Source organism: Carcharhinus amblyrhynchos, chromosome 5, assembly GCF_965287045.1.
Source record: "Carcharhinus amblyrhynchos chromosome 5, sCarAmb.v2.hapA, whole genome shotgun sequence".
NCBI lineage: Eukaryota > Metazoa > Chordata > Chondrichthyes > Carcharhiniformes > Carcharhinidae > Carcharhinus > Carcharhinus amblyrhynchos.
This window is the reverse complement of record NC_137328.1, coordinates 68,105,532-68,130,192: the sequence shown is the minus strand read 5'-3', so window position 1 is coordinate 68,130,192 and position 24,661 is coordinate 68,105,532. Positions and strand designations below refer to the sequence as shown.

General features: G+C 40.2%; 1 protein-coding gene across 3 annotated transcripts in view; it reads left to right on the top strand.

Moving 5' to 3' along the window:
* Nucleotides 1-296: 296 nt before the first annotated feature.
* sncaip (synuclein, alpha interacting protein) overlaps nt 297-24,661 on the top strand; it is a 164,002-nt gene continuing 139,637 nt past the window's right edge. The window contains exon 1 of one of the 3 annotated variants that reach the window (XM_080188959.1): nt 297-356. The gene's annotated coding sequence lies outside the window, so the exon portion shown is untranslated. Of the gene's footprint in view, nt 357-653; nt 835-24,661 lie in introns of those variants that run through there. The other 2 variants (XM_080188957.1, XM_080188958.1) reach the window with 2 other exon arrangements.

Below are 24,661 nucleotides of genomic sequence, written 5' to 3'. Positions count from 1 at the left end.
TAAAAAATCCCGTCTCCAAACTGAGTTCATTAGAAACCTGAAACACGAGACAAATATGCGTTCTTTGAACATTCCTGGTGTTACGCATAAAAACACCCGTTTAAAAAAATTCTTGATTAAGAAGTTTCACAGCTGCAGGGTATCCACTTTGCTGCGGGAACCCTGCTCAAGCTGGCGCTAGGAGCGGGGGTGGAGCTGGGCTGGGCAGGAACCGGAGTGGAGGCTGGCCCTGAGGCGGGGCTCGGGCAGCACAGCGCCGGGCCGGGGCGGCGACAGGACTCGAGAGCCGAGCAGGGGCAGAAGAATCTCGCTGACAGTGGCGGGCAGCTCCCCCAGTCCGGAGCTCACCTGGGCCGGTAAGTTCCCTTCGTTAGCGAGATGAGCGATAGGGAGCTCTGGGGGATTTGAATGGGGGTTCTGGATCTTTGCCGTTACGGTTGGAACCGTTGGCCGTTATGAACCGGAGAGAAATTCACTTCAAACAAAGGAGCAGGGGCGGGAGCTGTCACCCTGCGCGTGTCCCGCACGCTCTTCCCATTGGTTAGCGGGTGACCACCTCGGCCAGAGGTTGGCTGGCCGGCCTGTCAGTCAGCCGGGGCTGGGGGTTGAAGTTGTTGTTGTGGGAAAGGTGCAGCGTCTGCTCGGCCGTTCGGGCAGACAGATAGACGGCAGTTGGGTAGGCAGGCAGACTGACAAATCGACGGCAGTCGGGCAGGCAGGCAGAGTGACTGACAGATAGGCGGCAGCGGGACTTTTCCGGACAACAGCGGACCACAAAGAGCAATGTCCAGCTTGGAACGGTGAGAGACTGGGAACGGGAGGCTGCAGCTGGCGGTAAGTCTAAGAGGGGAGCAAACTGGTGCCGTGCCCCCCACCTATGGCGCTGGTGCTGTGCCCCCCCCCTCACTAATGCCATGCCCCTGAGCATGCTGCCCCCCTCCCCGCACGGTGCTAGGACTGTGCTAGCGTCAGGTGAAGCAGTATTGATTAGAGCTGGTAAGTTGCAGGCTGAGTTGTTGTAGCAGTGATTGGAAATCTTGCCCCTTTCTCTGTCCACTTTGCCTTTTGCCTTCGCCTGGTATCTGGAATCATCGCTCTGCAGAAGGCAAATGTACAAACACTTCTGACATTGGTAATTGTCATGTTAATGACCCCATTTATGTGTAAAAAGTGCTGTGTCTGACTGAGGAACCGAGGTAAGAAATGCTTCACATATACTAATAAAGTCTACTTGTAATGTCCTCAGGCCACCCCAAAGGTAGGCAGCCACTTAATGATTTAGGTAAGGAAGCCAGAGGAGTCCACTTCTTCAGATAATACGAAATGTAAGACTTAAAGTGAGTAATGCTAAGAACCAAAGGATATTGATATCACGGTATAGTTGACAAATAAATGGAGCAATATTAATACTTGAGATAGTATAATATTAAAATAGCTATACTTTGGGAGAAAGTTAGATGACCTGGAAGAACATAGAGATTTGGGGATTCACATGCAAGACATTGAAAAAGGGTCTAAAATTGAAAAAGTCCACACAAAGTTAATGAAATACTTAGTTTAAGGCAAAGTATGCAGAACAAATAAAAATGTAGTGGTGAGCCTGTATAAATTTCAATAAGATCACAGTTGAGGCACAGTATGCCGTTTTGTCTCCTTGGATGGTAAAAAGATGTTGATAATACGGAGCACATGGCACTTTATTAGAATAATGCCTGGTGTCAGGATATACAAGTACAAAAAGGAAATGAGAAAAGCATAACACTGAATGCTAGAAACCTCAGAAGCTAAATGCTTAAAATACTCAGCTTGTCAGACAGCATCTTTGGAGAGAGGTTGTTAAGGTTTTGTATTGGTCACCATTCGTTAGTTCTGAAATTGTGAACTTTCTTCCACAAAAATACTGCTTGACCTGTTGATTGTATCCAATGTTCTGTTTCTATTTAAAAGTTGGACATGTTTTCATTAGAACAGAGAAAATTAAGAATTGATTGATTAGTGTTTAAAATAGTGAATGGATGGGACAGAGAACATAGAATGTTTCTAGTGCTTTGAGAGGTGTAGAGTGATGGGACATAGACTAAACATATAGACAGATTTTATTTTGAGACGCTTGCGAGGCTTTGAAATGTGCTTAGTAATTGAAGCAACAACCATAATCAGCATTTCAGAATAGGTTAAGTATATGATTGAAATTAAGTGATATGGATGGACTATGACTTGTGTGGAGGATGAATGCCAACGTGGTACGGTTAGGACAAATGGGCCTGATGCTGTTACAATTTCTATGTAATTTCATGTAAAATATGGTTATTGTTGCTTCCTAAATTAAGTTAAGTTTGAGCAAAGTTCTGCAAACACTAGATATGAACGCTAGTCAATCTATTTTGGTGGTTGACTAAAACTGCTGGACAAGGCACATCCTTGAAATTGAATGAATGTCTTGTACTTAGCAAGCACCTTTCACAATCTCAAGATGTTCCAAGCTCCTTTAAAACCAATTTAAAGTGCAGTGGGATCTTTTACATTTAGTCAGATGGGACTTCAGTTTACTCTGCTTCCCATTTCTGTCAAAGTAGTACTCCCTTGATACTACCTTGCAATGTAAAATTATTGGATTGAAAATCATGATTTGATAGTGTGCTACTCTGTGAGGTGCATTCCAGCACTTTTCACAAATGTAGAGTCATAGTTGTTATTGTCTCAATTTTTCACTATCAAACTTCATTTTTGTTCAGTGATTGCAGCTGTGCCAAAAATTTGAAATTTGATTAATGATTAAGGGCTGTAAATAAGTTGGTAAATTGGGCAAGTAGATGTTGGGCAAAATGTACACTTAATGACAATACAAAAAGAGAAATTTATGAATTGTTATGTCTTTCTGGTTTTCATGAGTTAAATATAATCACTCTCTAGACTCAAAATCCTGGAGCTTCAATGAGTGTATTTCTTGCATCTCCATGTGGCTATAGACTAATGGAACCCTGCACATGATTGCAGTGCAGCAATCAATATGGCACACTAGGATACATATTTGGATAACAATTAATTTCTAGCCCTTTACAAATAATCTAACAATATTACGCCCTCTTTATTTAAAATGTATATATAATGCCTCTATATCAAGATAACTGTTGCAATCATAAACTGAAGGTCAACAATTGACTTTCATCAATAAACTGAATCCCTTCATCTTTTATAGCTTGTTTCCTTTTCTAAAAATATTCACGGTATCGTTTAGATGGTGGGATCTTATGCTTTTATATCAACACTCTGTGCTGAATTGACCTGCTGCACAGGCAAAGTGTGTGTTGCTTCAGGGTGTGCTTGATGTTAGTGTTGTCACTTACCGCTTATTCAATTGTTAGTGATGTTGGTGGTGTTGACCATTACTACTGCCCAGCTCTGGTGTAGGTTGAATATAGATTCTATTTCTTTTGATTTGCTTCCAGTTTTAGTCTCCATGTGCCTTTGGAATCTCAACTACAACAACAATTCTTGCTGAGTTTCAGGTTTTCATGATTGGATTCTTTATATGTACACTTTATCTCCACATCAACTCAGGCAGGAATTTGAGATGTTGTTTAAATGTTGACCTCCTCCTACATATGCATCAGTGAGGTGTGGCTTCACTTTCCCCTGGTCACTTGGAGATAATGTCTTGCTTCGCAGAATTGTCTTACACTTTCTTCGTTTGACAGCCCTGCAGGCGATTTCATGTCAGCCTTGAGATGTGCAGATTGGAATGTCGATAAGGCAAGGTTAGGGTTTTTCCACATCTCTCGGTATTTTGTGATGGTTCTCTTGATTGCCTTGACCTGTCAAAACCTGTGTCCCTTGAGTAATATGGTATGGGTAACGATGTTGATCCAAACAGTTCAGCAAATTTTGTGAATTCTCTGGAGGTGAATTGGGTTCCATTTTCATATATTATTCTTTCAGGAATCCCTTGTACAGCAAACAGAACTCTCAATGTTGAGATGATTGCTGTAGCTTTCAAACCTTTTGCTTTTCAGAGAAAGGGGAACTTTGGCAGTAGCCTCCACTATGAGAGATTCTTGATTGTGTGAGAATAAATCGGCTGTCACAGTATGCCAAGGTCTGGCTGGTACCTTAGTAGTTGTCACCTACTTTTCTGCTGAGTATTTATGTGCTTCTGATAAGCAATGCATCTGGACACCATTCTTTTGATATAATTATAGATGCCTATCCTTTAAACAGCTAACCTGACTCTGAGCTTACCATGTGGACTTCATGTACCTTGCGGAGAAGTTCTTCCTGCATCACTTTGGATATGGTTATTCTGAATCTGGCTGGTAGGGCACCATCTTCTGGTGAGATGTAATTTCTGGTAGACCAGTATTGTCGTTTTGCTGACTGTGTTTGCTGTATTTTATCAGACCATCACAGGAACATTTACTGAAAAAGCATCTGTAACTCTTCATGTTCTGTAATGTGAATGTGTTTTGTTGGTGTTACATTTCAATAGGTTTTGGATCTTTATATCTAGATCTTTTGTCTCATGTTCCTCCTGTAATGATAACCGAGATAGGACATCTGCTAGAACCATTTCTATTCCTGGCTTGTCTTTCAGAGTACAATCCTCACTTGAAGTCAGAAGAGTAACCTATGCAGTCTTGCTGGAATTCCACACAAATTTTTCTTGTCAATATGCTGCAGCGGCTGTTGATTGCTGTCCACTATGAACTTTCTCCCATAGAGATATGTATGGAATTCCTTAAATGCATGCACAGCTATTAAAAGCTCTTTTTCAGTGTTGGAATATCTGGTTTGTTACGATCTGGTTAGGGAATCAGTAACATTTTAGTTTAAAGTGGACAAAATTTGAAATCCCAGGTACTCACAAAGAGAACAAAATGTCTAGGTTCTATAGTTTTAAAGAAACATAATAAACATTACTATACAAAGTCAGCAAATTAAAACAATCGACCATGTCAATTATGTAAATTTTGAATCTTAGAGTACATGAGGTAAATATGAATTAACAGCAATCTGTGATAAACACACCACACTGCACATTGATAGCAGATGCAATCAAGACAGATCCCACGGATTTCTTAGCAACCTACCCAGATGTCAGAGACCACTTTGAGTCACAATATCTTTTGCAACTAGCTTCACTAAGCTGTTGCTGCCCTAGATCTCTCTGAACTCCAGTCTCATGGATGCTCTGGACTTGAGCCCTAACTGCCTAGCACAGAACCAATCATCTTTTTGGCTCCCCAAGACTTCATGAAGCCCTAACTTCACTGAACAGTTCCTAAGGCTGCAAATCACACATGGTCCAAACTGAATCAACAGCTGCACCAAAAGCTCCTAGGGTTTCTTTGAACTCTATACATCTGAAACCTGCCATCAGCATAGCTTTCAGTAAAGATTCTTCTCCTGCTGCAGAAGTCTAATACATTGAATCCAGAGAACCATCTTAAGCTGCACCCGTTTTTAAGATCACAGATACGTTCAGCAAACTCTGAAAGGTTACAAGCTAATTAGCTCCAACTCCCAAAACAAAACACCCCTCTGGCTGTATTTCTTTCAAGCAGTGTAGACATCATGACTGCAGCTAAGTAAGCTCACTTGCTGTTTTAGGAACTTGTCTTCCTAGCTTTTAACCCCTTGGCAGAGTGGTTAGCACTGCTGCCTCACAGCTTCAGTGGCCCAAGTTCAATCCTGGCTTTGGGTGACTTTTTGTGTGGAGTTTGCATTTCCTTCCCGTGTCTGCAGGGATTTCCTCCGGGTGCTTCCAGAGTCCAAAGATATGGTTATAGTAAATTTCTCCTTCGTGTCCCATGATGTGGGGATTAACGGAGTAAATATGTGGGGTTAAGGGGATAGGGCCTGGATATGATGCTGTATTGGATAGTCGGTGCAAATTCAATGGGCCGAATGGCCTCCTCCTGCACTGTAAGCATTCTATGGTTTAGCTCAATGCGGCCCGAATCTTTTAAGATTCCAAGCTGATTTCATTGCATTTATCTCCAATCAAAATAGAGATGCTCTCTTCTGCAACATTGGGGAACCTCTTTGTAGGATTGTCTGAAGCCTCGTCTGTGGCTGTTTCATCCCAAAAGGTTTAATTTGAGGTGATGATGAAGGACACTTTGGTGGCTTTTCGACCAGGTGCTGGGACACTATCCCAAGTTAAACGGTGGGCCTTGGCCTCTATGGGGGAGACTCAGCTGGCATAGGGGTTGGTTTTGGTGACTTTTTTTACTAATTAACCCAATAACGAGCCTGATTAACTACCCATCATTGCTGTGCAGGTAGCCAGTGTGCTCACCCCATTGTGGCAAGATCATTCAGACGCAGAAACACGTGGTTGGCTACTGGGTGTATATTTTTCCATGAGACAGGAAAAATCAGCCCAGCGATCTAAATTGCTGCCTTATGTGTTGATAAATTTCATTAGATTGTTTGAACTGAAGATATTGATGTATGAGATGACCTTTGAAGCCTCAAAATCCCTTCGAAAACGGGTGTTTACATAATGATGTCACCTGATGACCTGCTTTGGCATTACAGTTCTACTTGTGAATTAATAGTATGACCACACTTGTTATTTTGTTAGCAAATCCCAAGGAAGTTGCTCCAGAGATTGTTCAGTTACCAGAATGTGAGGGCAGCTTTTCATGAATTTTGAACACATGTTTGATTAGAATGCTAACTTCTTTTGAGACTCAGTGCTTCTGTAACCAGACATGGATGTATCATGGCAGAATCCCACTGAAGATTTTGCAAAGCTGCCTGTTATGAAATCAAAAGACTACAGTCTTTCTACTGTGACATCTTTATTAAACAGAATGTAAATGGCTGCCCCCAGGCATTCCCTCATGGTCGAGATTATGTGACTGGCACATCAGGCGGGGCACGTGGTAATAATTGCATTTCAAAATCCATAATTTTTTGCACCTTTTCACAGTGATCAACAGTGCATCAACAGATTTGTCTGTCATATGTAATTGTGAGTTACCCAAGTTATCCACTACAACAACTGTTCTCATGCACTAATAAGCTGTTTGGTATTCTCCTTAATCTCTGCAAATATATTGCATGTGTAACCGTTAAATTCTTCAGGTCCCTTTATTATACAGATATACATTGTCATTAGCTCTTTATCTGGGTAGTGCTTCCTGTCCGGGGAGTGTTGTTCCTGTGGCACTTGTTGTTTCATTTCAGTTGTTGGGGACCAGTGGATGTCTGGTAGTGAGGATCATTCTGTACTCTGTGCAGGTGGTGAGCTCCTATTTTCCTGATCAGTCACTTGTTGTGAAGGAACAGCCAGATTCCCTTGTTTGTACATGCCTGTGGTCGCACTGGTATATTTGGTCACTCACATCCATCATGTACAATCTAGGCAACAATTGTTCTATGCATGGCCCAAGTTGTGACATAAGGTGACTCCTGCTGAGAGTGTTGAATTTTGCACCCTGACTGGCTCTCCAGTGCTCAACCCTGGTAATGATTTGGCAGTCTTATCAAAATGAAATTTGTCTTTGTTTTTCTTCACTCATGGCAATTACTGCTTCAGTAATAGTACTGCTTACTACTGAAAGAGTAGCTTTGGTGCAATGTGACATTAGTCTTTGACTGGACTACTTCCCATGCCTTCCTTTGGTGTGGTCCCCCACTTGAGAATTGCCTTGTATACATTTGTGCTAGATTTGTGCAATTTCTTGATGATCCTTTCGTAATTTTTCACTGCTACCTCAGCTTTTCCATTTGACTGGGGATAGTGCAGAAATGATGTATAGTGTTGAATTTCAAAATTCTTTGTGACGTGGCTCAATTCTTCACTCATGAATTAAGGACCATTGTTACTCATCACAAAGTCTGAAATGCCATAGTAACTGAAGTGTCAAGCATCCTACTGTATGTCCTGTTGTAATTGATGTAGTCTGGTCTATCTCATAGTAGTCTACAGTGACAAGATAGTGTTTGTGTGATAGTGGAGAGGTACGCCCAGCTTCATCCATGGTCTGCCTGGGATGTCATGCGTCATCAAAGGCTCTCTAGCTTGTTTAGCTTGGTGATTAGAACAAACACACACTGGCCAATGTGGTCTTTAAATTCATTATTCATATTTGGTCAGGAAAGCAGTTGTCTTTCTCAAATTCAGTTCAGTTCCTTGATGGGTTGTATGGATGGGCTTCAGCATCCCCCCTCTCATCTCCTTAGGGATGATGACTCTATTTCCTTTGTTCAAGATGCTGTCTTGGGCTGAGAATTAATAATGGTATACATAATATGCTTTTGTGACCACAGATGTGTCCTTGATGCTCTCAGGCCATCATTTCATGACTTCCTCTTGCAGCACTCGGAGAGTTACATCTTGTTGGGTAGTTCGCTTGATATGAGCAAAGTGCCTGCCAGTCAGATTGGGTTGAAGACTTCCCGAGCATGTCAAACTGCTTCTTCATGTTGAATCTGGAAGATTTCACATTCTGTTATAGCATGCTTAACTTTCTTCATGGGAAATACTGCTCTTGACTGTATGTCAGCAATATAATCTGTTCCCCTTGCTTGCATGTCACATCTAGATAATATTGTAAATGAAATTGTTTTTTGCTGACACTTTGGAGCAGATAATAACTAGTAGGTTTCTCCTCTCATAGTTATACTCTAAGTTAGTTCTCTGATGCCTTAGATTATTCTATTTTTAATGAGATCATTTTTCAGTTGCCTGAACTTGCATGATTCTGTGAGCTGTTTTACGACAGTCACATACTGATCAATGGACTTTTTGTCACCTTGAACCCAAATGTTGAACACATTTATAGGTTGCGGTCACTTGGTGTTCAAACTGTGCTTTCAAGGTTTTCAAACTTTCTTCCATCTTTTTTCTGTTGTTCAGATAGATTTAGGGTGAAATACAATTTGTAACAGTCTCTCCAGGATGTCCCAGTGGCATAAATACTAGAGCTTGTGTTAGGAAGGGGCACTTCTAGAACTTTCTAGTAATAGTGAAGATGGCTTCCCAAATGTGTCAGAACTACCACAAGGACTGTTGAGGTGTTGTTGGTGTTTGTCCTCGATTTGGGAAGCAGAAGTTCACTGTCACAAAACAGCCTCACAAGCAATGTTAAAAGTGTTGCTACACGTATCGGCTCCGGCTTGTTAATTAAATCTGTTGTAATCTCATTGTTTTGCCATTGCCAATTTGGTTGCATATGTCCTTTCGTTTTAACAGGAGTCGGGACAGAAAAATTTACATCTATTTTTGTCTAGCCCAGTAGTTTACTTGCAACTTTCAGTTTGTGTTAGCTTTTCCTTTCTGTGTTTCTGAGCAGCTTGTAGAAGATTGGACCATTTCAGTGTTCCTCTTTCAGTGACTGTGGCTTCTCTTCCAGCCTTTAAAAACTCAATCTTGGATTCACTCTTGACACCATGCTGAGTTCAAATATGACAATCCCTCTAGTAGTGTCTGTATTGAACTTAATGTAACATGGCTGCCCTCCAGACATTCCCTCATGATAGTAGTCATGTGAAAGTGGCAAGCCAGGCAGGACTGTAGTAATGATTGCATTTCAAACCCAAACACAGCCGTTAGTTTTTATGGAATTTGTCAAGTCCACTCTCTGAAGGTTCTGAGTTCACAGGCATAATAATAAGGAGGATATTACATGTCTCACAGCTGAGGCATTACCTCTAGCATCTCCAAACTTTGTTTCTGAAGTTCAGGGAACTCTTATTTGGTTTTGTGGCCAGTACAGTTGAGCATGATATTACCTATCATTTTCCATGAAGGACTGATGGTTTGTACGGTCAGATATATAAGTAGTGGTCCAAATGCTTTATTGCCCTTTTAACAGAACTCTACTGTTAAGTTGCAAAAAGAGGGTCAAATACAATAAAAGAATTTGATATATAAGTTTATAATGTCAATTGGGGATTCTTTGCCACTTGAAATTAATCCTGAGTCTCTCTTGCATAATGCTCCAGTTCTGTTCCATATGAGTGTTAAGGGACTGTACACTGAAGCCCTGAGAAAATACGGCAATGGTTTATGCACCTCATAAATCAGACAATACATGTTTTCTTTTTACTTGTCCCAGCTGTAAAGAATAATGACAGCAAGCCCACGTTTCCCATCCCTCCTTCCTTCAGTTTGAGGCTGATTATATGAAGAAATCAAATGTAAGTAACAAAGCAACAGAATGCACACTTTCACCAGAGAGGCTGTAGTTTTCATTTTGCAGCTACTGTTGATTCCAGCACCAACCACTACCATCAGGGCCTACATGCTAAGCTGGCAAATGGTTCTCCTCATTGTTCACTCGTACTGTATTGATTTATTGAATGATTTAAGAAATTATTTCGTTACTGATAACTTTATTTTCATAGGAAATCTAAATCTACATATGGTCCAAGATAATGGAATTTTGCGGAGTTAGTTAGTCCACATTATTATTTGACTTTTTATAGTAACTTTTAATTGGTGCCTCTAATTTAGTTTTGCAAATGACTTCAGTACAGTATAAGTTTTTATAATAAAGGCTGGGGTACCTCAGCGTACAAAGCATATTTCCTTATCATCTCTTCAATTTGTTTTTAATGTTATTGATACTATGATCAAGCAGCACCAATTTTATATTGGGCCATAATTTGCTGCCATTATAATGGTGAGGTTAATCACTCTCACTGATTTGTGTGGAAGTAGTGCTACAACTTGAGTTGTAATTCTCCACCATTAGCTTTGTGAAAACAGTATTTCACTCACAGTTGAACAGTGTGTAGTTGTATTTGCTGAATAGTTACAAACTACACTTCTCATGAGAAGTTAAGTCGTGTCAATTTCAGTCTGGGTTGTAGGTACCACTTTAACAACATGCTAACTATTACTGTTCAACGTCTCAACTCTGAAAATTAACAATTACAAATGTGGAGGCACATTCCTACAGAATATAGTTATTTCAAATTTTAATTAAAAAACATTTTTATTTCTTAATCTAATCTTTCTTTCCCTTTCTCTTTTTGTGCTTGAGTTGACATTTGAGCAGAAGTGTAAAGAATGCATTAATTCAATGTTTGACAATCAATTTCACAATCTGCAATTTAATTGGTTAAAGGGACGCACAGTTGGTTGCTGAGGCTCCAGTTACACAGTTTCCCTTGGTGCTTATCAACTTGCCACACAGCAAATGTTAAAATCTAGAAGTGTGTAGGCTAGCCTAATTAATGACAGCTGTTAGATGATCTTCTATGGCAAATTACAGCTCACGGTCTAATTTGAACTAAAATGCATGTACACAGTCCATGGGTTGATGTACTGTAAACATTTCATAGAATTCTGGATGATTCCAAAAAAATTGCTAAGTGGATCCAAGGGACATCCCCTCAGCATTCTTTAACACCACATTAGACTTGTACTTTACAGTTCACTACAAACTAGTTTGTCGTGAAACTATAGTTGCACTAAGTGCAGATATAAATTCCTGATCTGCATTGCATCTGGCTAATACTTTTAGGCTCTCAAGACTTTTGTAGAGGGTCTAGTGTATCTAACCACCTCTTAAATAATCCTTTATAGCTGCTCCTTGCAAGTTGGCTGATATCTCCTAATGCAACACAGACTAGGTGCTGAATTTGAAGTATTGGAGGAAACTTGGTCCTTGTGTTTTCATGATGTGGATGTGCCGGATGTTTTCAGCAGACATGATGCTGGACCATAAATGGCCCAGTATCTTACCGTTGTGGTCCTTCCCAGCCAGTTCTTAAATCTCACTATTAGTTGTCTCTATTGCATTTACCATTTCAACTTTGGGCAATCTTTTTGCCAACTGATACCCATTGTATCACCTCTTGACAGTTACCAGACTTCAGTCCGTTACAGCTTTCTGACTGAAATACAGTATACTTATAACTGCATACAGGACTTCTTCTATGATTCTGGCTAATGCCCAACATCCTCTATGCACATGTTATATTAGCACCCAACCTTCAAGGAGTTTGTCAGAGATATATCTACATGTTAACTGGATTGTCTTACACATTTATTGATTCACAGCTTCTGTTTCGGAATGGTCTATGTGTCAAAAACTCTTTGAACTAAAACAACAGTTACTTTTACTAAAATGAAATACTGCAGGCTTTGAAAATCTGCAATAAAAGAAAATTTACTGAAACTGCTGAGCATGTCAAGCAGCATCTGTTGAGAGAAACTGCATTTCAGTGATCTGAAATGTTAATTCTGTTTCTCTCCACAGATGCTGTCTGACCTGCTGAGCATTTCTAACACACTTTTGATTTTAATTAAACAATTATTTTTGCTACTTCTTACATTACCTTTTCTGCATACTTAAATTTCCAGATATAAATCTTTATTCTTTCCTTTCCTTTATGCTCCTCACCATAAGTGCCTATATCCTTTAGGCTTTTTAATTCTCTGGATATAACCTTGATCTTTGGGAAGCAGATGTTGAACACCCAGTTCATTAGCATGGCAGCCATCAGGAGTTTAGATTGGCAGCATTATCCACTTAATTCAGGTTCTTTATTGGATCCTGATCTAACTTTACTCATTCATACTGAACCTTTTGTTTTGAATGAAGTGGAACATTTAAAATATTGCCTTTGTACTATAGATTGTAATTTCCTGTTTAACATTTTAAGTAGCATTTTAAATCTGCAAGCCTTGCTTGTACTCAGTATTTGTTAGATGCCTTTCTGTACGATTAAACATTTCTTTGCTTGGATTGAATAATGAATTGCAGAGGTTATTTTGTTTCTACAAAATACTGGTATGGAAAGTAAACCCAGTATTTTGTGCAGTTTATTTTCAGTTTAATAGTTACTTTCCTTGCTCTTTGCTTAATTTCAAACTTTTTATAATTTGCAATCAAATATATAGGTCTAAATTTGGATATTTGAAAGTGTATGATTTATTTCTTGCTGATGGCAGGCTGTTATTTTGTTCCTCATAAAATGCCATGATCTTAAAACTATAGCACAATGTTGGCAAATGCACAGTTTACACAGGAAATACTTACAGTACATTCCTAACTGTACCATACTTGAAGGTATTGCATGCATCTGCAACAAATATACTCTGTGGAAAATGTTGCACGCTATGCAGTTGTTTTAATATAGTTAAGTATGATAAATAAGTCTCTTGGCAGAAATATAAAGGTTAAGCAAAATACAGTTACAGAAAGTGGAGCACGACAGAAGAGAAACCAAACACATTAACTGCTTGGAGTAACTCATTATATATAGTTTGGAGTAACTATTTGAAAACCACATTTTTATGAAAGCCTGCTGTAAAAGTTATTTTTGTGACTTTCAAATAAAGATTGGAAATATTGCTGACATGGTCTTTATCTTATTCTACATTGATAAGAAATGCAAGTGAAAAGTAATTAAGTTGGTTATTTATGCATTATAGTCTTTCACATTTAAATATAATGCTTCTTGTTGGAAAGAGAATCTGTTGTGATGTGGAGACAATTATTAAGGCTACATTAGAGAGAGGTAATATCTCCTATATGTTTCATAAGTGAAAATAGCTCACTTAGATTTGTGAGCCCACTGCCATTCATGTTTCTACTTGGGAAATTAAGCTCCTGCTGCTTATACCCATTTACCCTACTGAGTGTCACTGCTTGTCAGCTTGTAGAATAGCCAAAATAACTTCCCAGTATCCACTTTATAAAACTTTGGGTTGAACTTGAGAACTTTGGATCTCTTTAGTTCCCCTTCCTGCTTTAGTTTACTTTGTTCCAGCATATCTTTTGCTAAATAAACACTTCTAAAATTAGGAAAAGTTTCATTTTGAAGCTTAAAAACACTTTATTTCTGTTAACAAACTACAGTAAAATTTTAAAACCAACTAAAAGTAAGTCATTACGTTATTTCCCATTCTTGTAAAGTATTGTTCTCTGAGACAACCTATTCAAGGTCTACTGAAATCAAAACAGTACAAAATAGATTTCCTGTAAGTGGTCACATGTCTTTCACAAGTAATACATGTTAACATGACTAATAGTGAATGCAGTTAACTTACAAAATGTTCTCTCCCTTTATTTCTTAGCCTATTCCCAATATTTCTCATACTTTATGTCAAAAATGGCAACTTCTGTAAGTGAGCCTTCACTCTAGATTAACTTGTATGGCTTTATATGCACAATACCTGATAATGTTGCTTTAGTTACCTGATGTATTAATGCAAAATTTAACAAGCAAGGCATCTCATTTAATAGCTTTTAATTAACATTTAAGATTTAAATGAATATTTACCCTTTGTCTCTGTTATCTCTTTCTTAATCCCATCTTTCTTTCCCCCTATTTTGCTCTCTTTATCTGATTTGACATTGAACATCTTGGTTTGGACTTGTTGCTACTTATTAATAATTCTTCACTCTAATTGGTTGGGAGTTACACAGTGCTTACAATGTTCACTTAGGTCCAGGTGCTCTGCAAGGATACTGCAGTCCATTGACAGTTGGCTGACATGAGCTTCCAGTACAAAAATCCATGAACTCCCAGCACAGAATCCTATGGAAAGTCCTTTGGCAAGTGCAAATGTAATGCATCATGTCTAGATCTCTCGGTAGTACTTTTTCAGTCATTATACCATTGACTGTCCATCTTGCAAAATGCCCAGTTACTTTCAAAATCTGTCTTTTCAACACGTTTCAATTCCTGTCATAATTTATATTTTGTTTTTCTTTCTTCTTAAATGTTCACCATTGCCCTCCTTACTGTAAAATGTTTTGAGTTACATGTACAGAGTAAGACATATATGATGGCGCTTGCGTTACATTAAATGGTTTACTTTGAACTAAGGTGATTTCACTTTGCAATAGCACAATTTTTGTACTGTAAATGGCCCTTTAAATGATGCCTGTAAATTTCTTAGCTTATATCTGTAATTGTCTGAGATATTGCCTGATGTTAGAACAAAGAAAATTACAGCACAGAAACAAGACCTTTGGTCCTTCAAGCCATCACCAAACATGCTGCCCGACTGAACGAAAACCCCTTACTCTTCCGTGGACCATATCCCTCTATTCCCAAACTATTCATATATTTATCAAGATGCCCCTTAAAATCTGCTTCCACTACCTCCCCTGGCAGCGAGTTCCAGACACCCACCACCCTCTGTGTAAAAAAAAATCTTGCCTCGTACACTCCTTTTAAACTTTGCCTCTCACATCTTAAACCTATGCCCCCAATAATTGATTCTTCCACCCTGGGAAAAAGCTTGATATTTTCCGAAATTCCATTCTACTTTTTCTGTCAGTGTTTAAGAGATAGCACATCCCTTTTCATCTTGCTTGGTTGCATTTGTTGGGTATTTTCATGTTATTTTAATGTGAGCTGAGTAAAGTAACTCTCTGAGCATCCTATAGTATGGGTTGCAGGCACACCAACTTAATCTGGGAGTTTGGCATTCAGTATGCTTGACCTGAAATACATAAGGTCTGTTTGCTTTTACTACAGTAAATGTATCTTCATGCTGAAATAAAAACAGAACTTGGTGGAAATACTGAGCAGATCTGGTAACATTTGTGGAACGAAACAAAATTTAAGTTTTAAGTCAATGACCTTCCATCATCCGAATGAATGGTCAGTGTAATACTTTTTATTTTTGTGTGCAAAATATCCTCCAGAGTTTTTTTTTAAATGGAGAACTGAATGTAAAATTGAAGACTGTGTTTATGATTAGAGTAAGTGATTAGTCTGCTCCAAATGGATTGGTAAATTCAATTTTATCACAGAAAAATGCAAGATCAACTAATCTTGAAATTCATACATGCCACTTTTGCATCAAGACTGAATCCTCCATAAATATGCCAGTGAATGTTTGATGGCAAGGTCATAATAGTTAAATTTAGATGTGCGTATCTTCCTTTCAGCAGTATATTATTGATACATGAAGAAACTACCTGCCAGTATAAACTATTCTAGTATAGTCTCAGGTAATGTATTGGTTTTAAAACACTACTGATGGAAATGAGTGGTAAAATGGCAGTGAATGATTAAATCTACAACTGTTAGAGCATAATAATCCTCTAGGCTATGGATGAGCAATTCAGATGTGCTTGGTTCACAACTCCATGGCCCCTAATTTGCATACATTGGACTCCCAGCTGGTCAAATGGAAGATTAATCAGCAAGTAAATAAAATTAAATACATGCAGAGCTTGTTGTATTTAGAGTAAATAACATCAATGGTTTGATACTTCTCCAATTCATTTTATTCATTGAAGATAGATACTTTTGCAAGATAAGCAAAAACATCTGTTCAGATATAAATAGTAAAGGGATGTTTTATACAATGGAGCTCTATATCTCCTATCCAAAATATACTGATTGTTTTGAAACTTTATAGTTAAAACACCTATGTAATTTGAGATCATTCAAATTTGTTTAAAACATGATCAGAGTTAGTTATCATGTGCTTCAGTTTATAGGATCATTGCTACACAAAGTTGTAGAGAATATTTCCAAAATGTAAATTATGGCTTGATGGCAGCATTCTCATCTCTGAGTCAGAAGGTTACAAGTTCAAGTCCCTCTCTGGAGATTAGAGCAGAAAACTTTGGCTGACACTCCAATATATAAGAAAACACTTTTATATAATACCTTACAGCTTTGGTTGACCCCAGGTTAATTAAACCCTTGGAATCCATATCCTCATTATATTCTGCCATTTTTCATATCTTTTTCGAGCTACAAAATGTGCATATACAGGTAGTGATATACCTTATTGCATCTTTAAACTATACAGTAGTGACCAATTGGTAATCTTACAATACTCTTGCTTAGACCATAAGACGTTGGAGCAGAATTAGACCATTTGGCCCATTGAGTCTGCTCCGCCATTCAATCATGGCTGATACTTTTCTCATCTTCATTCTCTTTTCCCCTAACCCCTGATCCTCTTATTAATCAAGAACTTATCTGTCTCTTTCTTAAAGACAGTCAATGATCTGGTCTCCACAGCCTTCTGTGACAAAGACTTCCACAGATTCACCATTCTCTGACTGAAGAAATTCCTCCTCATCTCTGTTTTAAAGGATTGTCCCTTAAGACTGAGGTTGTACTGTCTGGTTCTAGTTTTTCCTATTAGTGGAAACATCCTCTCCATGTCCACCCTATCCAGGCCTCGCAATATCCTGTAAGTTTCAATAAGATCCTCCCTCATCCTTCTAAACTCCAACGAGTACAGACCATCATATGACAAGCTCTTCATTCCAGGGATCATTCTTGTGAACCTCCTCTGGACCTTTCCAAGGCCAGCACATCCTTCCTTAGATATAAGGCCCAAAACTGTTCACAATACTCCAGATGGGGTCTGACCAGACCCTTTTACAGCCTCAGAAGTACATCCCTGCTGTTGTATTATAGCCCTCTTGACATGAATGCTAACATCGCATTTACCTTTCTAACTACCAAATGAACCTGCACATTAACCTTGAGAATCTTGAACAAGAGTGCCAAGTCCTTTTTGTGTTTCTGATTTCCTAAGCATTTTCCCATTTAGTAAATAGTCTGTGCCTCCATTCCTCCTTCCAAAGTGCAAAACCTCACACTCTTCCACATTGTATTCCATCTGCCACTTCTTTGCCCACGCTCCTAACCTATCCAAGTCCTTCTGCAGTCCCCCTACCTGTCCCTCTACATATCTTTGTATCCACAAACTTAGCAACTTGACACAGGGTAAAGGTGTAGATATCTTGTTTTCTACTTTTTCTTGTTCCCATGAATCTTTTTCAAATTTGCCAAATAATGTTGCAGTTGTGTTTCAGTGAACCAGTGCCAAACAGTGACATGTTCATGTTTCAGAGAATATTAAGTTGCCAGGTGAGATCTGCCTCTCATTAAAATGATGAAGTAACAGGGATTGGAACCTCCACTCTGCTGATTCTACTGATTTTTAAAACTACTGTTGTCAGCAGTTTGAATGTTCATTCTTTTCTCTGTTTGTCTGCTAAGCAGCCACCAACATCTCCATTCTCTTCGGCATTGACCAAAAATACCAAAATGCTCATCCTATATTGACAACATTTCCTGCTGAAGAGGAAGTAGGGTTAAAGTTAACATCTGTTTACTAAAGGCATTATTCAAACCAGAGGGTTACTCAATACCCAGCTGAAAAATTAAGTATTCCTCAAGCTTGCATTAATTTTCAATGGAACAATATAGAAGACAACAATACCCAAGTGGTCAGGAGAATGGAGAGTTGAAATGGGAAGCAATGAAGCTTGGGGATAGAAGAAAGGTGGTCAGTAAAGCAGTCAATGAACAGTGTGATGCCATATTTAAAAAGAGGGACAGAATGCATCACAGATCTATCAGTCTCACTCTGGATTCCATTCATTTGTACTGAATAGTCAGGAGTAAACGGGAAGATCTGAATAACAGTAACGTAGTAAACAAATTAGTGTAGATTCAGAAAAGGAGATTATGCCTAACATTTCTGACTTTGAGCATGCTGTTTCACATCTGGAAAAATTATACAGTGCAACTACACTTTCCACAGGCATTTGATAAAATTCTCATGAATGGCTTTTACTTAAACTCAAAGATGGGGGAAAATCAGGATTAACATTGAAAATAGCAAAATGAAACTGATTGACAGATAGAAAGCAATGTGTCCTAATTAGAGGAGCAAAGGTGAGGTGGGGAGAGTAGAAAATGGGAGTTTCCCATGGCTTAGTGTCAGGATCACTCATTTCTCCATATGACCTAGACTTAGAAATTCAATGCAAAGTGATAAAATTAAATAACTAGAAAAGGTAGTGGCATAATGATTGTACCTTTAAGAATGATTAATGACAAGTTGTTAAGTAAATTCAGTTTAAACCTGTACAGTCAATGCAAAGCAGCAATTAACTGAGATGCAAGGGAGATATTCAACAGCTACAAACCATGCAGTCTAAGCAATGCTGAACACTGAGGAGAATTGGCTTTAGAAGCTGAAAATTATGCATCTGAGTGGTAATTTTGTAGAGATATGCAAGATGGTAACTTGGTCTGGAAAAAGTAAATCTTTCAAATAAATTGTTGGGGTAGAATCAGGAAGGTCATCAGGGAATGATCAACATTTGGTGTAAATATTCCAGGGGACACTAGCCTTAAGGAATAGCTAGATTTTGCATTGGGAGAATGGTGGCCAAATAATGGGTTATCTTCAAAGAAGAGAGGTTTCAGGCAGAATCAAAGTTACATTCTCCTGAAAGGGAAAGGGAGAGTAAGCAAATCCAGAGCATCCTGGATGACAAAAGAGGTAGAAATTAAGAAAATGAAGAAAAAAGTGTGTTTATGACAGATGTCAGGTAGATAATACAGTTGAAAATCAGGCTGAATATAGAATGTACACTGGGGAGGTGAAAAAGCAAAGATGAGAAGCAAAGAAGACCGGCAGCTAACAAAAAGGTTGTGGTAACTTGCCTCCTTTAAGGCATCATGTAGGCCAAGAGATCTGGTTGGACCCTATGGAACAGAGGCATGGGAAATTGGGCCAATTGGGAGTGAGGAGTTCTGCCAGTTTGTCAGATGGTATACACCATGTTTGATCAGCCCCTTACCACCCAGTCTTTAATGGCTTGGCAGACCGAGTCATGCAAGCATTTTAAGCTTCTATGAAAAGAAAGCTCTGAGGCCACTGATCTTACGGTTGGCGACTTTCTTGTTATCGTATGAACTACACCGAACCCCACCGTTAAGGTTTCAAGAGCTGAATTATTAATTAGCCGCCAACAAATCTACTTGGGTTTGGTGTTTCCAGATTTGTCAGGGTGGGTGGAGGCTAGGCGAGCCTCCCATAAAAAAACACCAAGACTCGAAGAAAGGATGCAGAGTGTTCAAGGTCGATGACCTAGTCACGGTGAGGAACTTTGGTGGTGGACCAACCTGGGCGCCAGGAAGTACTGTAGAGAGGACGCAACCAGTTTTGTACGTGTTAGAAGTACAAGGTGCCATCCGAAAAAACAGTGGATCATTTGAGGAAGAGGACTGGAGAATTGCAAATGTTACACTCTTGTTCAGAAAGTTATATAAATATTAGCCTAGCAACTGCAGATCAGTCAGTTTAACTTTGGTAGTAGGGAAACTTCTAGAAACAATAAGTTAGGACAAAATTAATAGTCACAGACAGATGTAGGTAAGTAGAAAAGCCAGCATGGATTTCTTCAAGGAAAATCATTTCTTAACTAATTTGCTCGCATTTTTGGAAGAGGTAACAGGTTTAAATGCAATTTTGTTGATGTGAGAAATATGGAGTTTCAAAAAACTTTTGATGCAGTGCCAAACAACAGTCTTATGAGCAAAGTTTATAGTTTATGGGTAAAAGGAATAGTAGCGGACAAGAGGGCTACTCTAACCGTGGGCAGTTTCTTGTATATTTGCAGACCAGGAGCGAGGTCACTTGACCCCCTTGACTTTATCTTGTTACAATGCAGATCGTTCATTCTTCACGTTTAAAGAAAATAAAATGTTCATTTTTCACGTATCCACAAGTACATCTCCATGGGTATGACATAATGTGGAGATGCTGGAGTTGGACTGGGGTAAGCACAGTAACAAGTCTCACAATACCAGGTTAAAGTCCAACAGGTTTATTTGGCATTGCACTAGCTTTAGGAGTCCAGACTCTCAGGTGAGTGAGGACTTGTGTTCTCAAACAAGGCATATATAGACACAATCTCAATTTACAAGATAACGATTGAAATGCAAGTCTTAAAGGTACAGACAAGTGAGTGGAGAGAGGGCTAAGCACAGGTTAAAGAGGTGTATTATCTCCAGCCAGGACAGTAGGTGAGATTTTGCAAGCCCAGGCAAGTTGTGGGAGTTACAGATAATCTGACATGAATCCAAGAACCCAGTTGAGGCCGTCCTCATATGTGCGGAACTTGGCTATCAGTTTATGCTCAGCGATTCTGCGTTGTCGTGAAGGCTGCCTTGGAGAACGCTTACCCAAAGATCAGAGGCTGAATGCCCATGAATGTTGAAGTGTTTACTGACTGGAAGCGAACACTTCTGCCTGGTGATTGTCGAGCGGTGTTCATTCATTCATTGTTGTAGCGTCTGCATGGTTTCCCCAATGTACCATTGCCACAGGACATACTTTCCTGCAACGTATCAGGTAGACAACGTTGGCTGACTCACAAAAGTATGTACCATGTACCTAATGGATGGTGTTCTCATGTGAGATGATGGCATCCATGTCAATGATCTGGCACATCTTGCAGAGGTTGTTGTGGCAGGGTTGTGTGGTGTCATGGTCATTGTTTTCCTGAAGGCTGGGTAGTTTGCTGCAGACAGTGGTCTGCTTGAGGTTGTGCAGTTGTTTGAAGGCAAGAAGTGGGAGGTGGGGATGGCCTTATTTTGTCTTTATCGATGACATATTGAAGACTCTGGAGAAGATGTCATAGCTTCTCCGCTTTGGGGAAGAACTGGATGACGAAGGTACTCTGACCACCGTGACCCGTGTTTGTCTTCTGAGGAGATTGGTGCGTCGGACGTGTCAATTGATGAGTCAAGCGCCATATCCTGTTCCTATGAGGGCATCTTCCAGCGTCTGGATGTGTATGTTGTGATCCTCCTCATCTGAGCAGATCCTGTGTATACGGAGGGCTTGTCTGTAGGGGATGGCCTCTTTAATGTGTTACGAGTGGAAGCTGAAGAAGTGGAGCATTGAGATAATCCATGGGCTCGCTGTACAGTGAAGTGCTGAGGTGACTGTTCTTGATGGAGATGTGTGTATCCAAAAATGCAACTGATTCCAGAGAGTAGTTGAGACAGCTGACGGCTCAATTTCTGCCCCACCGCTAAAATGGACCCCATCAGCCTTGCAGCAGACACAGAGGAATTCATCAGTCGAATGAGGCTGCAGGAGTTCTTCAGCAAACCCCAAGAGGCCAACAGCAAAAACAGTGAGACAGCCAATGAACCGGAACAGCCGACAGAGGAATTCACAGTGCAGCAACCAAAGAATAAAGAGTCGAATTGGACTTCTCTGGAAGGCTGCTGCCCTCGACTCAATACATATGCCCAAGCCATCAGGAGGTGCGCAATGCCAGATTCATTAGCCGCATTCATAAGACAGCCCAGAATGTCACCCAAGCACAATGCAACGCCATCCGTGCCCTCAAGACCAATTGCAAAATCATCATCAAACCAGCAGACAAAGGAGGGGCCACTGTCATACTGAACAGAACGGAATACTGCAAAGAAGCGTACCAACAACTGAACAATCAGGAACATTACGGACAGTTACCCGCAGATCCGATCAAAAGAACATACCCATCAACTCAACAGGCTGACCAAGACCTTTAATCCAGACCTTCAGAACACCCTCCGTACTCTCATCTCACATACTCCCCACGTTGGAGATCTCTACTGCCTCCCAAAGGCCAACATACCTGGCCGTCCCATCGTGTGGGACCCTGTGCAAGAATCTCTCTTGCTATGTCGAGGGTGTCCTGAAACCCATTGTACGAAGAACCCCCAGCTTCTGTTGTGACACTATGGACTTCCTACAGAAACTCAGCACACATGGAGCAGGTGAACCAAGAGCACTCCTCATTGCAATGGATGTCTCAGCACTCTGCACCAGCATCCCCCACGATGATGGGATTCCTGAAATTGCCTCAGCACTCAATGCCAACAACTGCCAATCTCCAGATGCAATTCTACAACTCATCTGCTTCATCCTGGACCACAACGTCTTCATCTTCAATAACCAGTTCTTCATTCAGACACACAACAGCCATGGGGACCAAATTCACACCTCAATATGCCAACATCTTTATGTATGTTTGAACAAGACCTCTTCACCGCACAGGACCTTCAACCGATGCTATACATTAGATACATTGATGACATTTTCTTCCTTTTGGACTCATGGTGAACAATCACTGAAACAACTATGTGATAACATCAAGTTCCATCCCACCATCAGACTCACCATGGACTACTCTCCAGAGTCAGTTGCATTTTTTTGGACACGCATCTCCATCAAGGATGGTCCCCTCAGCACTTCACTGTAACACAAGCCCATGATAACCTCATGATGCTCCACTTTTCCAGCTTCCACCCTAAACACGTCAAAGAAGCCACCCCCTACAGACAAGCCCTCTGTATACACAGGATCTGCTCAGATGAGGAGGATCGCAACAGACACCTACAGACGCTGGAAGATGCCCTCATAAGAACAGGATATGGTGCTCGACTCATCGATCAACAATTCCAACGTGCCACAGTGAAAAACCGCACCAACCTCCGTAGAAAACATACACGGAACATGGCGAACAGAGTACCCTTTGTCGTCTAGTACTTCCTCGGAGCAGAGAAGCTACAACATCTTCTCCGGAGCCTTCAGCATGTCATCAATGAAGACAAACATCTTGCCAAGGCTATCCCCACACCCCCACTTCTTGCCTGTAAACAACCGCACAACCTCACACAGACCATTGTCCTCAGCAAACTACCCAGCCTTCAGGAGAACAGTGACCATGACACCACACAACCCTGTCACAGCAACCTCTGCAAGACGTGCCAGAGCATTGACATGGATGCCATCATCTCATGTGAGAACACCATCCACCAGGTACACAGTACATACTCTTGCGGCTCAGCCAATGTTATCCACCAGATACGCTGCAGGAAAGGATGCCCCGCGGCATAGTACATTGGGGAGACCATGCAGATGCTGCGACAATGAATGAATGAACACCGCTCGACAATCACCAGGCAGAAGTGTTCTCTTCCAGTCGGGGAACACTTCAGCAGTCACGGGCATTCAGCCTCTGACCTTTGGGTAAGCATTCTCTAAGGGGGCCTTCACGATGCACAACAACGCAGAATCGCTGAGCAGAAACTGATAGCCAAGTGCCATACACGAGGATGGCCTCAACTGGGATCTTGGATTCATATCACACTATCTGTAACCCCCATGACTTGCCTGGGCTCACAAAATCTCATTAACTGTCCTGGCTGGAGACAATACACACCTCTTTAACCTGTGCTTGGCCCTCTCTCCACTCATTGTCTGTACCTTTTTAAGACTTGATTACATGTAAAGGCTTGCTTTCCAACCATTATCTTGTAAATTTAGTTTGTGTCTATATATGACCTGCTTGAGAACACAAGTCCTCACCCACCTGACGAAGGAGCTTGAGACTCAGAAAGCTAGTGCTGCCAAATAAACCTGTTGGACTTTAACCTAGTGTTGTGAGAGTTCTTACTATGACATAATGGCAGACTCTGGATAAAAATGAAACTATTTAAGATCCATATGAAGCAAATTTCCCTCAGAATTACAGAATCATGGAACAAAAAGACCATTCTACCCAGTTTGTTTGTGCTGGCTCTTTGGAGAGGACTTTCTAATTTGTTGTACTCCCCCACTCTTTCCCAATGGCTCAGCACTTTTTTTTTCCTTTTTTCAAATATTTATCCACTTCCCTTTAAAAAATTATTATTGAATCTGCTTCCATCACCCTCTTTAAAAAGTGCATTCAAGTCATAACAATTCGCTATGTAATTTTTTTGCTTCTCATTCCGTCACTGGTTCTCTTCCCTTCTCCTTTAAACTTCTGCCCTTTTGATTATTGACCCTTCTACCAAGGGAAACAGTTTCTCTTTATTTACTCCAAAATTTTTCAAAGTTTTGAACACCCAGAAAAAAAATCTCTCC